This window comes from Lagopus muta, chromosome 4 (genome assembly GCF_023343835.1).
Source record: "Lagopus muta isolate bLagMut1 chromosome 4, bLagMut1 primary, whole genome shotgun sequence".
NCBI classification, from domain to species: Eukaryota; Metazoa; Chordata; class Aves; order Galliformes; family Phasianidae; genus Lagopus; species Lagopus muta.
This window is the reverse complement of record NC_064436.1, coordinates 49,218,566-49,232,567: the sequence shown is the minus strand read 5'-3', so window position 1 is coordinate 49,232,567 and position 14,002 is coordinate 49,218,566. Positions and strand designations below refer to the sequence as shown.

General features: G+C 42.8%; 1 protein-coding gene across 7 annotated transcripts in view; it reads right to left on the bottom strand.

Annotated features, from left to right (window-relative positions):
* Nucleotides 1-14,002, bottom strand: part of RBM47 (RNA binding motif protein 47) — a 73,636-nt gene that overhangs the window by 32,555 nt on the left and 27,079 nt on the right. Inside the window, exons 1-2 of one of the 7 annotated variants that reach the window (XM_048941579.1) lie at nt 9,095-9,177; nt 8,437-8,634 (exon numbers count right to left, since the gene is read on the bottom strand). The exons of 3 other annotated variants lie outside the window; for them this stretch is intronic. The gene's annotated coding sequence lies outside the window, so the exon portion shown is untranslated. Of the gene's footprint in view, nt 1-8,436; nt 8,635-9,094; nt 9,178-14,002 lie in introns of those variants that run through there. 3 more of the 7 variants (XM_048941583.1, XM_048941585.1, XM_048941584.1) reach the window with 3 other exon arrangements.

Here is a 14,002-nt window from a genome sequence, read left to right as displayed (position 1 = left end):
CCACATTAATTTTCTTAAAAAGAAAGAAATAAAAATTGACTCTGTCTCTTACTGACAGAGCTGAAAGAAAATTTATACTCACTATAAATTAGCTATTTGACTAAAAACTGCTACTCCCAAATCTTTTAGCTCATAAGCAAATAGGAAAATCCATTGCACATAAAAGTACTGCCAATATGATACTCATTTGAGGCTTCAAAAAACTGCCCCAGGAGCTAAAATATTTAACAGTCTTTTTAACAGTCTTAAAGATGCTACACTAAAGAAAGTGATTTTTTTAATTATTATTTTTTTTTAATAAATCAGGGGCAAGTTCAATCTGGAAGGACCAAACTCCAGCTGCTGAACTGTGTGCAATGGCCCCATCAGGAACTGCCATAATCTCTGAGGTCTGCAGATATTGGAGTACAGAGCATTAACTCTTGCAGTCAGAGCAAGAGAGATTGCACTCATTGGCCATTGGCTTGCTTGGAAATCTATTCGATCCTTGCAGATGTTCTTCATCTCCCTTATGCAAACTTGTGGATCTTGCACGCTAATGGTCTGAGTGACACAGAACAGAGATTTTCAATTTCTCGCTTCCCTTATAAAAGATGCCTGCCATCTTAAGATAGGAACTATTGTAGGAACTAGAAAGCCCCTTTTAAAAATGATTTGGACTCCAGTACAACAATATTAGCTGAAAGTAATTTACATAATTGCATCTCTGGAAAAGCCAAGTTTAACCAAAATAGAAAACTCCCTTAAACTGGATTGGGCAAGCAGAAAAAGGAAAGAGAAGTCACAGATCCTATCCCCTGTAGGCCGGCATGTTAGCACAATTCCACTTTCATAATGTTGCCAAATTTTGACATCCTAAAATGCTGTCAAAGTCTGACATCTGCAAAATAAGATTTTTCAATATTTTTCTTTTTTTTTTTTTTTTTTTTTTCTTTTACACACTTCCCCATTACATTCAAGAACAAATCTGTCAGGCCTCAAAGTTCAGCTCTCTGATAAACTTGCATGCCAGTTAGCAACTTGCCAAGCAGAGCAACCCTGGACTCTGGTCACAAAGTGTTGCTGCATGCAACTGGGGCTCACAAGGACCTGCCAGAGCCCCTTGGTCCATATGAGTGAGCAGGAGGGCTGCCTGCTTCCATGGGGGGGAAAGGGAAGAGCTCATGGAAACAGGAGTTTGCCAGTATTGCTAACAGTCACTCAACATTCTAAGAGAGAACAATAATTCTGCATACTTCTTTCAAGATAAGTTCTTCTTACTGTACTCTTTCTAACCTACTTCTTCATTTTTTTTTTTGTACAACAGACCTTTAATTAGATTACCAAGCCAGTAAAATCATTAAGCAATTAAAAACAGTTTACATCACATCTATATTAACACGATTACAAAGTATTTAAGATTACAAATCAGACCCTACATGCCTCTCCCAAAACACAGACAAAACTCCCAGTAACCCCCATGTCATTATAGCCAACACACAGCAGAGCTGTACTTTCATTGTGCTTTCATACTGTCTTGAGGACACTCCCAAGTAATTCAATGATTTCTTTATTGAAACTTCCTTGTCTGAAATGCAAATGAAGATCAGAGCTGATCCTACAGCATTAAATGAACTGGAATACATTTTTGTCTCCTTAACCAGACTTAATTTCCATTTCTTCCCTCTGTTCTTCCATAAAGGCACACGTCATCATTAAGATAAAAATAAACCTCTTTCTGTACCTTGCTATCAAGACTCCTCACTTTTCAATTTTTCCTAGAAGAAACAAATTCTTCATCTGAAAGTCATTTTCACTGTGCAGAAAGCAGCCACTTTGAAAATGGCTCAAATCAAAGATTCATTTAATGGCTTAGATTAGAAGGGACCCAAAAGACCATTGAGCTCCCACTCCCTGCCATTGGCAGGGTTGTCAGCAACTAGATTAGGTATGTGTGTTACTCCAGTTAGTGACATTCACAGCATTTGCATCCAGCATCAGCACTAACTCACCAACAATTTAAATCAAAATATTCCAGCAGAAAATAGATAACTACCTAGAACAAAAAAGCTTGGCACAATAATCTAGAGCTGTGCATGACTCCAGTTTTACTAGAGCTATATGTCATTACAGCGATAGTAGAGAATCTGAAGGATGTTTTTTACCCCAGCTGATCAAGAATAAATTTTTCTATTCAGAAAGTATTCTGGAAAATACTTGCTTGTACTCTTTAACCTGGAAAGGAAAAGAATACTCCTTAGCTATGTGTCTTATCTTTTTATTATTATTGTTGCTATTAAAGTTGTTCTGAGAATTAAACTCAGTTATATTCCCAGCAGAAAGTCACTGATGATATCTGTCACAATTCACATGTATAATACCAAGATTTCATTCTCTGTAACATTTTGCACTGACATTGTTTTAATAGTTTCTTTGACATTTTGGTTGAGAAAAGTATCGTACTTCTTCAAATGACTGTCGAGTTCAGTTTTAAGGTTTCATGGCTGTGGTCAGATTTCTCCTCATTTCTCCATTCCTACTGGAAACAATTGAGGCTGGGGTCTCTCACCACTGACTTCCCACTTCCCAAGACATCTTATCCTCTTGTGAACCTCACTGAGAGAGACAAAAGAGGAAGATGGGAAAGAAACTGTACAGTACAAAATGGACCAGGAGGCATTTTGCTGATTTTAGGTTGAAAGCCTACACCTCAGAGTGTAGATAGGCAGCTCCTCCAAATTTCAGACTTCTGCTCTACTTTCGCCTCTCCAACTGTCTTGATGTTGCCACCCATGGCATTGCAGTTTCAAAAAATATTTCCTTGCCTAGGGACTTATAACTGATGCAGAGCTAAGCTTTATGTTTCAAGACTTACTGATGAGGAGTTCTAAGTAAAAATAAAGCAGTGATAATAGCTCTAGTAACCTCTACTCAATCTACTGTCCTCCATCCGTGCTGATGGTACCCACCACCAAGTCACACAAACTTTCCTAGCAGCAACCCCAGGCATTCTTCCCACATTTCTACAAGGGAGTGGTGTGTAAAGAGAATTGGAGAGGTCCTTAGACACATGCTATCACTTCGTAGTACTGCAGCTTGAGATTTCCCTTGGTTCCATCCTTTCTGTTACGTTTTGTGAAGGGCCCAGTCAGGTAGGGCTGGATCGGTTGTAGAATTTGCTCATAATCATAACCTGATGAAGCTCCTTTGGCATGCAGTAATGGTTATGTAGTTCCCAAGGATAGTATTAGCAGGAACAAACACTATGCAAAATAGAGAAGTGTTTGCAAAATCAAGATTTAGGCTACCAACCTCACTGATTAACACTAACAGATAGAGTAATCCCAACAAATTCAAGCTCGAGCTGCCTACTCATCAACTTTCCACTGTCAAGTCATTAATGTCTGAGATATTTACAGATTGTCTGTCTACATCAAGCTAACTACAGGTATGGCCTGAGCATCTGTGCAAGCTGTTCAAATGGAAGAACAACATGATAAAATGATGAAGTGGCTGCCTCAAATACTGTTTGGAGAAGAGCCATAGACAGGGTTAGAAAAAGTTATTTCTGCACCTTACTGAATGTTAATACAGCAGTTTTCCCTTCAAAGCACCCCCATTACTGTGGTGACAATATTTGGCTCAGTAAAGCTTGGCCTGATCCCAGCTGAAGTCTATCTAAGGGCTGCTTAGAAATCCAAACAAGATGTGCACTTTTACTGGGGACCGCTATGAAAATACATCACTGCTATAGTGCCATGCTGTTTGATAATATCTTTGTAAGAGACAGGAAGGGCTGGAATGATGAGTGTTCTTACAGCTCATCAGAAAGGATGAAAAGCCAATAGCAACTTCACATCTGTAAAACATGGCTTCCTTCACTCAACAACCATAAAAGACATGGGTTTGAAAAATTTGTGTTCCTTTGTAAGCCAAATATTAGATGCACAAGAGACAACCTGTGTACCTCTCTAACTCAATTCGCTTCTAGTATGAAAGTTAAATGTCTTTCCAGCTTTTGCTCAGTATCAGCTGTTTCTTACTCTCATATACCGGGATATGCATTGAAACCCTGCATAAGACCAGTAAAACTGCAAGTTAGGATCCTGCAGCATGAGAGCCTTATTTTGTCAGGCAGTTAGAAAAATATTTCTGCTGCGAGTATTGGTTATTATTTCTACTTTTGTCTGCCAGTGTGTAAGCAAATACAGTTTCTTATTGGCAGTTGTTGTTAAATATTGGAAGTAAAGAGAAACACTGTGACCCAGCAGTGTGGAGGCAGGGCTGCCATTCATTTGGATAGGCATGTTTAATCATCAACTACATGCTGCACTCTGATCTGGGCAACATCTGACTTCTGGTGAGATCAAAAGTTATGAAAGTTACTACTGAGAGCAACCACTCACAGAAAGAAGTGTTTTCTTTGGAAGAACACATCACAGGGAAGAAAAACTAAATCAAGATCTTAGCACTCATCTCTCACTGACATCACTGGAAACTGTACACGCATGCATTCAGCACAAAATAATTTTTGTAATTAAAATAATTAAAGTCACTTCATTTCACGGAAATGATATTTCATATTCAGCTGTAATTCATGGGTTAACACTTTGCATCATTTTAGCAAAATTGAAAAGCTGAGGTTTCAATGCAACACAAGTTTTTCTGCTCTGCTGGAAGTGTGCAAGGCTGTTTACATGTCTGCAATCACTGTCTTTTAAGGCTTGCACTTTACCTGATCATTTCATTCACTGCAACAAAAAGAGGAAAAACACCTCAATGTCACAAAAATATGCTTCTGCAAACTGGCTCTGAAAAGCTAAATAGTTCCCCTTAGAAAACTCTTACTTCTATAAAAGGCACAAAACCCTTGGTAAAATTCATACTTCTGCCTTCAGGAAGTAAGTGAATTTGATGATAATGCTTTAAATTTCTCCTAGAGTAATGTGAAGGAGAAACTCCTACCATGTGGGTGTTGTACAAGTGGGCAGCTAGAGAAAAGCTTCTCCGGTACTCATGGGCAGAAAAGTGCAGAGCTGCATCGCTGTAGAAGAACTTCCACAGTAGTAACAGAAGTAACTTGAAGCTACTTCTAACCTACTTCTGTCCCAAGCCCAAAACATTAGCAATTGCCTTCTACAGTTGCTGTATCAGATGAAAAAAACAGTGACTATGAATATCTCCATGTGGTGATGTCCTTAAAGAGACCCAGCCCTGGGTAGGAGGCAGAGCAGTACTCCTGGTCCCACCATCTCTGCCTGCTGAGCAGCTGAACCCAAATTCCATGGCATGGGAGCCACGTGTTTCCTCAGTGCTCCTTCCCCAGCTTGTTGCTGCCAGTCCCCATGGAGCTGCTGGATGTGGAAAGTGCACAGGCAGCTCTCTACAAGAGTACTGATGGGCACAGCTGTGAGCCAGGTAACCCTGGCAAGACCAGGCACATCTCCTTTTTGGAGATCTTCAAAAGTCATCTGGATATGGTCTGATATGGGCACACTGTTTTGTGTGTCCCTGCTTGAGAGGACTAGAGGTCCTTGCCAACCTCAGCCATGCTCTTGCTCTGTGATTCCAGGCTCACTTAGGAAAGATAATTTCAGGGGAGAAATGGCCAAGTTTTTCATGGCCCTGTTAAGCAGGTCTAGTTTTAATTATATGAAAATTTGTTTTTGGCACCACTTGTTATTTGCCATCCAAACACTGGTCAACGATACAGAGAAAGCATCATTTCCTGCATAAGTTTGTGCAGAGGTCGTCCGCTTTTTAATATATCCCTTTACTCTGCCTATTTCTTCAAATATAAAACCTTCTTCCTACCCATGAAGAGTTACCACAGTGCCAATCTGGGAAAGTGTCTCTATAAGGTCTTTGTAGGATCTGTGATATTTTATTACACATAACTCTAGCATTAATGTCTATGCCCCTTTAAGGGGGCATTCCCTTTAAGGGTGAAGACCAATTTCTTTCTAAACAGGATCTCTCATAGCAGCCCAGGCTAAGCACTGATCTGCCCTCTCCACTTTGTGTACCAGAAAAAAGGTTCCACAGACAAAGCTGTCCCTCATGATACCTGCTTCTTTCATCGTATTTACACAGCTTTAACTGACCAAAACCTGGTAAACTGCTCTGCTGGAAGCGCAGTCCATGAAATGAAATCTCCTTGCTCCATTTTTGCAAATAATAATATGTTATTATGTACGGCAATGATCTAAGTTACTTAGATTATCACATTGTCTAAAACACAAATGAAACATGTGCCTCAAAACCAGTAGCAACAAAGAACAACTGCTGAGGGCTCCCACTAGCACAGTCAGCTCTCTGATGAAAATTTGCTCAGATGTTTTGGAAAGCAACTAGCAGTATTATGTTGGACAGTGGTCCTGGGGATAGGCCTTCCCCAAATGAGGTGTTTGCAGTGGATTCTTCCATAATCCATCAGTGGGAAAGACAAGGGTATTTTCCACAAAAATATTTCCTACCTCTCTGACACATGTTAGCAGTACTGAGCTATAAATGCACGGCTCAGCCATCCCACTAAATGCTGCTGCATTTCTCCCTACTGTCGCAGGCACACCATGGCACATACGCAGTGCCACAGCCACAGCCGTGTCAGGGGCATGGGAGATGTTAGCAGTCTTCTTGTAATTTTATTTACTGTTGATACCGCAGTAATAATCTCTCAGGCCAAACTAAAATTGTAATAGGAGCAACAACTGTTTGAAGTTTAGTTTAGTCATAAAGCATGCACTGCACCACCTTTTTCTCTGTTGCCTTTAAATTGTTATGGCCCCCGTGCCCTGAAACCTGCCTATCTGATAACATTTCTTCTTGACTCCTTGATTTGGAGATGGAAAAGGATTGGAGCTCCTCTGAAAGCAGTCTGCCATTGTGCAAACAGGGCTCAAAGACTGAATCTTTTCAGCTGTCCCATTCCTTCCATTTAAGCCACATAAGCTTCCCTGCAGTCACCAGCTAGGACCTTATCATTGTATGAAAACAGATGAGATAACATTGTCATCACTTTTGTTTTAGATTTTCTTTTTTTCTTTTTTTCCTTTTTAAACTCAGTCTCTGAGAGCTCTGAGGTAACAGTTGAACTCTTTAGTTACTGCAAAGGAAACTTCTACATCTCTCCAGTTTACTGCCTAATACTGGGATCACTGGTCCTGGAAGGAGAAAGCAAGAATCACACACATGCAGATCACATACTTCAGTGATAATCAGTGGTTTACCTCTAAGGATTCACCAACAAACTGAAGCTCTGTGCAGCCTTTACCAACATCTTTCTTGAGCTATATTTCATTTCTTTACAGCAGATGCCTGTAGAACTCTGATTGCTTTGTTCTCCAGTAATTTTTCCCTGAACTTTTCTCAAGGAGGTGTAGTGCTGCTAAGAATCGAAATCATGCTTCGCTTAGACTACTTTTAATAAAGTAAATGTGTTACCGCACTTTGGTGCAGCATAACACCACCAAGAATTTACTAAGTGTGTAATGTGCAAGCCCAGTGTGTAATGCGCAAGCCTAGTCAGCAAACAGATCAAGAAAATCTGTCAGATCAGGGAGCAAGCAGCAAGCACAGCCATGACCTGACGCTGACACTCTTCGTATGAAGAAACTGAAAGCAAACATATGAAAAAACCTCTTTCCTTCGCTTTGTTTTGCACACAAAACACACTGCAGCTCCTTTGTGAATACTCAATACACATCAGTCACCTTACACCTAGCATGCTGTGAAAAATCCCCTTCGGGTTCACTTGATAGTCACCTGGGATGTGAAAGGTGATTTCTGGGACTCATCATAGGTACTTACATAAGAACAAACCGGGAAATTACACGTGGAAACAGATCCTGCATAGATGAATCAGCTTCCTCGGTGTGGTAAAAATGTTCAATCACTGAATAAACTTAAAGAAATTATTTGAAGCCATTCAGCTCCATCTCTCTTGGTAGCATATGCATAATATTTTACTGGGAACTTAAATCCTGAGTTTTTTTTTGTTCCTGCTTTCTTAGAACACAGCGATTACAAGGAAAAAGTCTTGGAAAAATCAGTCACTTAGCCTATATTAGCAAAGCTCCTTCAACTATCAGCAAGCATTTTTCAGCGTGAGTCACCAACCACATCCTTGCTGTAATAATTTAGTTACACATTTTCTTCAGAAACTTTGATTCATTTTCTTGCTTGCTGGTTAGAAGATGAGCAGAAGCCGGCTGTCATGAACTTAATTAGAAAACCATGAATGAAGCACTCAAATGCAATGGCACAAGATTTTGTTTTAAATGAAGGCGCAACAAAACCAAAACAACTAGCTATTAACCAACCCAAGCATTAGATGACACGACACAACCAAATGTATCTGGCAAAAGAAAGCAACAAATAACAGTGCTCTTCTCCACCCAAGCACTTTTCCCACCCCAGATTTCTACCAGGGGAGTCTTTGGAAATCTTGTAACTGACCTCTGCTTCTTCTTTGCTCCCAAAAAACCAAGAGAAGGTCGGTCAGCAGTGCACAGTACCTGTGGAGAAGTCGGAATGCTCCCGTGTGTGCTGGTGGCTGCCAGGCTCCCCTCTCGTCCTCGGGCAGCCCCGTACCTCTGCAGCCACGGCTTGGTGCACAGGTCAATGTTTTACCAGGCAGCCTCTGTCCCACCCGCCCTGCAAACACCAAATGGGAACGTGGCACTGGGGGGGTGGCGCACTTCTACTGCCCTGTGCTCCTCCGGGAAAGCAAAGCACAGAGCGGGAAATCTGTTGAGTTGGGATAAGTGTGCCACAGAAAAAGAAAAAAAAAAAAAAAGGCCTAAGTAAATGAGCTATTAATAGATAATTAATGGCAGGTAAGTCATGATAACCTTTCTCTGTATTGTTCTAACACTGCTTGCAAGCCTAGGCGTGCCAGGCGGAAAGCTGAGAGAGAACAGGTAATTTATGGGAGTACACAAATTTCCAAATAAATCTCCAGCTTTAAGAGAACAGGCATTCAAATTACAGCTAAAAGTTCAAAAACAAAATGTCAGCAAGGAGACTTTTTTGCTGTACCCTGAAACCACAGTACAAAATAACATGGAGGGAGGCTGAACAGAAAAAGAAGCAAAAGAAATAATCAGTGGTTTACCTTCAGGCAGAGTCACTGCTCCTGTGCTTCGGCTGCTCGGGAGTGCCCAAAGTTAAAGCTCTACCAGCAATAACAGAGCTTTTACGTTCCCAGCAGGTTAACAATTACAAGCAGAGGACAGCAGCAACGGGCTGGCACCAGTGCGTGGTGCTGACAAGGTGCCACTGCCACTCCCTGTGAGGAGAGGGCAACTGCAGGACCTGGGAGGGCTTGGAGACCTGCCCTTGGGGGTGCTCCCAACATCAAATCATAGAATCTTTTGAATTGGAAGACACCCTTGAAGGTCATCTAGTCCAAACCCCCCGCAATGAACAGGGACACCTACAGCTAGGTGCTCAGAGCCCCATCCAGCCTGACTTTGAATGTCTTCAAGGTCAGGGCATCCACCACATCTCAGGGCAACCTGTTCCAATGCCTCACAACCCCTTTCATAACTAGCTTCTTCCTTATATCCAATCGAGATCCCTTGTTTTGGATTGAAACCAATTCCCCTTGTCCTATCACAACAGATTCTTCTTAAGTGTCTGTCCCCTTCTTTCTTATAATCCCCCTTCAGATATTGAAAGTCCGCTACCAGGTTTCCCCTGAGCCTTCTCTTCTCCAGGCTGAACAGCCCCAGCTCCCTCAGCCAGTCTGTATAGGAGAGATATTCCATTCCTTGGATCATTTTTGTGGTCCTCTGGATGCGCTCCAACAGGTCCTGTCTCTCCTGTACTGAAGACTCCACATGTGGACGCAATTCTCCAGGTGAGGTCTCACCAGCGCAGAATAGAGGGGCAGGGTAATTTCTCTCACCCTGCTGGCAGTGCTTCTTTTGATGCAGCCTGGGATACAGTTGGCTTTCCAGGCATGGGCCATGCCTGGCCTGGCCGTGCTCAGTGACATGGGCTGAAGGCTGCCAGCCAAATCTCATGAGGTTGGAGGGGCTGTCTCTGCTCACTGGCATACTGCACTGAATGACGGGTGGCAGGGGCACAGACTGACCCAGCTCACCACACGTGTGACACCACAAGCACCAGCAACCAGACTCAAACAGTAGTGTGAGAAGTATGAATTCTTAATGTGACGTGCTCCTGGAGGAGCAGTGGAGTGAAGGGAGTGAATGTATGACCCAGGGGGCTTCCCACATCCACCTCTGCAGTTCTCAGACGTTCAGAAGGAGAGCTGCCTGGCATTCATTAGTCCTATCCGCTGCAGTGATGCAGTGCCAGGCTCCCGGAGCTGGTGGGGAACATCACCTCTGAGATAGTTTCCCCAAGTGAGGCCATGGCTGCCAAGGCTTAACCATGCCGTGGTGGCGAAGTGAGCTCTGTGGCTGCAGCCCAAGCTGCATGCTCCAGTGCACCCAGGCCTTCTGGGCTCTCCATTGCACCACCAATCACTGCAGATGTTTTCAGGCGTGGCATCCCTCCTGCTGGTCTGCCTGCACACATGGGGAATCTCTCATACATTTGGGATGTAAGACCACCATTGCTACTGCCTGTGACTTGCTGACAGGACAAGCCCTTGGCATGAGTATGGAAGCCATATGGACTTTTGCACAGCTAGACATGCTGCTGCAGGACAAACTTCAAGACCTGACCATGTCTTTTGCACATGCCCAATTAATTCATCAGTTTGAGTTCCCTCTAGACAAAAAAAATATATATATATTCACAACTGCTTTACAGCATCTGCTCCTGACTGTGAGGAATAACACTGTGACTAGCACACAGATGAGTGGGAGACCCACAATCTTTTGCCATCTTCTCCCCAGGTTTGCAACATGATGCTTGCCACATCACGTTAACCTCTTAGTACCTCACTGATCCCGCTCGTGCAAGTGGAAATACCAACAGCAGCTCCACAGAGCTGTGGCTATCAGCTGTGCAATCACCATGCAGAACAAGGGGCCTTATTTGAAAGAGCTTATCTCTGTTGTCAGCCCTGCCTGACCAGCTCGGGAGAGCATTGCAGTGCTGTCTCTCTGCTGAATGTCTCCAACTCAAGATCTCACAGACCTTACTAACCACGACTGGAGGAATGGAGCTACCTTTCTGCCAAAAAGTCTCTTTTCAGCTTCTTTGGCATTTCTGCACTGTAGAAGCATTTCTGCAGAAGACATTCAAGTGGCGCAGCCCACTCATCTGCATTAGGTCGAGATTTTATCACTGCTGTGTTTTGTGTAGCAGCACTGCTGCATGGGCTCCGGCAAGGCTGGAAGCTGAGGCAGCAGCAATAGGATTTGGAAGTGGCAGAGAGGCACACTGGTGCTCATATTATGGGATCAGCTCAGATTTTCTGTGGCTGGTAGGATAGACAAGGCCTCTATTTGCTGCCTGCTATGGGAAGGCTGCACAGCTACTCACTTCTCCAAGGTGCTAATACTTCTGCATTGCTTGCAAGCACTGTACAGGCCTAGGAGCCACTCAGGTTACATGCAGTATTGAACCAAAGGAAATTTAGTAGCAGTCACAGCTCCCAGGCGTAGCTACCACAGAAAAATGATGGCTTTGCCATACTACAGCTGAAGCTGTATCAAGCCATACTGAACAAATATGATAGTAATAATCTGATGGGTCCTATCACCTTATCTGCCCCAATAGACAAGCTGCTATAATACAATAGAAACTAAAGTTTTTTAATTGTTGGCAACCAATAAGAAAAAAGAGACTTTTTTTTCTGTATGTACATTTATATAGTTACTGCTTTCTGAAAACCCAGTCTTTCATTCATGTAAGCTTCTATAACTTTTTCTCTGGTTTTCAGAGACTACCATCTGAATAAAAGTTATCCCAAACCCATGCGTTTTAAAATTCCTTGGAATGAAATAGCAGTGTTTTTACAGAGTGTTACATCTGAAGGCAAGACATGAACATGAAGACTGAAGTGCCATTGTGAGGTACTTCTCTAAAGTGTTAATACCTCTGGCTCTTCACAGACTGGAACAGGCTGAGATAAAATAATGTCCCAAAGGCCATGCAGCCTGCAACAAGACCCGCAGGTATCACTGCCCACGCTTCTCAAACAAATGCAGGCACCTTCTGTCCAACCCAAGCCTAACAAGCATCTCCTTATTTTCTTCTTTCGAAGTTTTTCACAGCAGCAAATTAAGTGCTCCCAGAGAGGTGGATGCTTCTCAGGAGGCCAAGCCTGACTCTGTCATCTGGTCCAAAGTTCCCCTCACTGTGCTTTCACCAATAACTGAGGGCAAGTTTGTGATTAACACACCACTGCCAGAGGGAACTGTGACCCACAGAAACTTGGCATTTTGTTCTCCCGTCGGTGCGCAACCTTTATCACATATCGTAGGGTTCAAGGGCAGCGTAACACTTGAGTATTTACTTACTGCAAATGGAGGAGGTGCTGGGTTGCAAAGCATACAGACTGTAAAGTCGAATGTTAATTTAGTACAGAAACGGTATATTCTTGGGCTGGCTTGGGAGCAACCAAAGTAAAAGATATGGATACTAAAAGTGAAAAAAACACCTAAAATACATAGGCTTTTGGGACCAAGCATTTTCAAGAAAACAGTGAAGTGTTAGCAACCCTAACAAAGGGATCAACAACAAAACTAAAACATGAGGATCAGATAACACAAGGGAAATTTCTGTTCTGCAGTACTCAGTGCAATGAAGCACGATTTAACTTTATTCCAGTTCCCTTGTATTTCATCCTGCATGGTAACACTCACTTCGGAGGCAGCACAGGCAGATCCAGAGGGGCTGCTGCAGAGACACTGAACACTTTATATTCCCATTAACAGCCTCCTGTACCTGAGCACATGGTGCATAGAGGAATATGTTCAGACCCATCCCTAAGCTGTTTCAAAGCCAGCTCCTAAGAGATGCTGGAGCTGTGCTGATGGCCCTCAACTGGAACTGCATTCCCCATTCTGGGCCAGAGGGACTGCTGGTGCCTGCTGTGAAAGAAATAGGTGGGAGGGGAAAGTCATCCCCGCAAATCTTAGAGGATCTCTACAGTACTGGAAAGCAGCAGAGAAATGAGGTGTCCATTGGGAGAGTTTTTCCGCAGTGGCCTGAAGGTGGCATGCATGAGGACACCTCTCCCTCCAGCTGTGCCTTTGGCTGGGCGTCTGAGCTCTCAGAAATCCTGCATGGCCTTGCTCTGCCTTCCCTTTCATCCATCATTTAGTGTTTGGGGCTGAGCTTCCTGAGCAAAACGCACTGTAGATCTTCATCTATTACAGAACGAGTCCTCAGCTCTGGACAGACAAAGTGCTCCCCCAGTGACAAGAGGAAAGAGGTAACAAGGGAACTATTTACAAAATGCCTCTGCTGGCTGATCCCAGAGCTGTTTTGCTATGTTTAACTGAGCAGTTTCAGTCATTGCTGTTCTCTTGGAGGGAACAGACCTTACAAAATACTCAAGATATGTAGGAAAACTTGCTCGTGATTCACAGGGAAACTGAATACTGGTGAGAAAAAAATATTTGCAAACACTTTCATTAGAGCTGATTTGTTAGATACTTGGCTAACCAAGGAATGGACAATGCATGTAGAAAATTATATAATGCCAAGTTAGAAAATTTCTGAAAGGAAGCTGCATTCAGAAACGCAAAAATGGCATTTCGAAACCTTATCATCCAAAGCTTTCTTGAGAGCTCTCTGTTTTGACTTTATCTCTGTTTTGTACAAACACACTATGCTTGTGGTTTAGCAACTTTTTACTGCAGACAAATATTTCAAAAAACTCCCTTCTTTGTAGCTGTTTGACCGCTTTTACGTGTATTGCTGCATTGCATGGTGCCACCCATAGTCACGTGTAGGAAAGGACTGTTAGAAAAGCTACAGCTTAAAATCACATGTATGCATTCAGCATGGGTTTGATGTTAATACAAAGCTCCCCCACTTAAGCTGCTTCTGCGTCTTCACTCTGATAGTTACTGAATAAGGAGAACCTCGGATT